This window comes from Tiliqua scincoides, chromosome 3 (genome assembly GCF_035046505.1).
Source record: "Tiliqua scincoides isolate rTilSci1 chromosome 3, rTilSci1.hap2, whole genome shotgun sequence".
In the NCBI taxonomy this organism is placed as follows: domain Eukaryota; kingdom Metazoa; phylum Chordata; class Lepidosauria; order Squamata; family Scincidae; genus Tiliqua; species Tiliqua scincoides.
Genome location: NC_089823.1, coordinates 202514690 through 202516667, shown reverse-complemented (window position 1 = coordinate 202516667; position 1978 = coordinate 202514690). Strand labels below are relative to the sequence as shown.

The window sequence follows — 1978 nt, the reverse complement described above, 5'->3', positions numbered from 1 at the left end:
GATCCAGTGGGGCTGTTCTTATGTTCTTAAACATGGAAAGACAATAGAGATGGTGCTGCAGACAGAGTCTGGGGAAACAGTGGAAAGGATAAAGAAGTGAAATGTGCGGGTCAAGAGATTTTGGTGGCCATAAGAGTTTTGATAAGATGGCTTGATGTTGAATTCAGGTGAAAAATGTGTGGTCATAATCATGATCATGACCACCCAATGGCAAGGGGATTGAACTTGGTTCTCCAACACATTTTGGTTCTATTCCATTGCTTTTGAGTTTAGTATAGTATGGTAGATCAAGCAGAGCATGTGATATTTTTGTAAATATTATAATGAACACGTGAATGGCATTAACCAATTTCCTGAAGATAAATTTTGGTCTCTTACTGTATTCTTTGTATCATCATATCATCTCAAAAATAAAACTAGGGCACAGTTGTTCTATGCGATGGTAACATTTCTCCCACTAGCTTCATTAATGTTTTTAGAGATTTTCCAGAGAGGCTGTCAGTGATGTGCACTTAAAATTTGCAGTTTATCTATTCCCACTTTGCTACATCCTTATCACCAGTTCTCAGAAGACATGACTGGGCTGAAGAGAATCTTCATCAAATTCACTCTTACAGACAGCAATCTCAGGCATAAGATTTAGCTCCAAATAGCACTTTTGAGACACAGTTGCTAATCAGTTTTGAAATATTTGGATGATACCAAGTAAGAGCCAAGTCTTAAACTTACCAGCTATCACCATAAAGCAGTCAGCACCATTTATAGAAGGAGCATGGTCAGTGCACAGCCTTCCTGTCCGCATCATCACTTCTCCTGCTGATTGCAGATGAAGGTAAGTCAGTGGGAGGGGGAACAGATCAGAAGATTGGTGGTCCACAGCCACTGCATGTGAAATGGCAGGCTGTGCTAGTACACTTGTCTTACTGTTCATGCACATGCATTCATATGCATCTGCACTAGGGACAAAATATACCTACCTCCCCTTCAGACTTCTAGAGATCCCAGAGCAGGAACTGAAACTTGAAGAAAGGCAAAGGCAGCCTGTTATTAAACAACAATTTAATACGGCAATTTGAAAAGGCAAAAACAGGGGCAAAATAAGGTCAGCAATTAGCAGGGACAAAAAAGAAATTGTCAATGCGCTATAGAGAGTTGCTGTATATGCCATGTCATAAGCGATTCTATGCGCTTGCTGTGGAACTCCCAATTTCCTCTTCTGAACCCAGGTCTTAGGGTGCTGCATCAGAGGTACTGACCCTTATGGTCATTTTGCATCATATTAAAAATGTAGTTTTTTCTATGAAAGTAGACTTATAGCCTAGGAGGATAATAGCCTGATGCCTGAGGATGCCTAACAGACTGTAGTGTAGAATTCTGAGCCTGGATCGAAAGAACTGTGAAATTGGAGCTGCAGTCCAAAGCATACCTCTAGTCAATAAGTATAATTTAGTATTTAATTTTCATGTTGTGGGGATGGTTGGCAACCTTCAGTCTCGAAAGACTATGGTATAAGCCTACAGCACCTGGTATTCCCAGGCGGTCTCCCATCCAAGTACTAACCAGGCCCGACCCTGCTTAGCTTCCAAGATCAGACGAGATTGGGCATGTGCAGGGTAACAGTTGCTGTTGTGGGGATGTTAGGAAGAAAAACAGCTCCCTTATAATTAGGTGCTGACACAACATATAAGGGGGGGGGGTATATGCACCCATGTTACTCTCCACTGTGCTTGAGGGGTCCAGTCAGAATCAGTCCACATATATTTTGATTTTATTCAACATTTTGTAGTTGTCATTATCCCTATTCATATAACAGGACCATTGTGTCTTGGAGATCTATGTCCCAGTTAAATGTGTCCTGGTACTGGACATTTGGGTCTGTTTTTTGTTTGCTTCCTGGACATTTCTGTCCCAATATATGTATATTGATAGTAGATACACTTTTTTTATTTTTAAAATGCAAAGATAGGGTTAGGGAAGG

At 40.8% G+C, this 1978-nt stretch overlaps 1 pseudogene; it reads right to left on the bottom strand.

The window, feature by feature from the left end:
• Positions 1–1511: 1511 nt before the first annotated feature.
• LOC136646832 (5S ribosomal RNA) lies at positions 1512–1631 on the bottom strand (annotated as a pseudogene).
• Between the last annotated feature and the right edge of the window lie 347 nt (positions 1632–1978).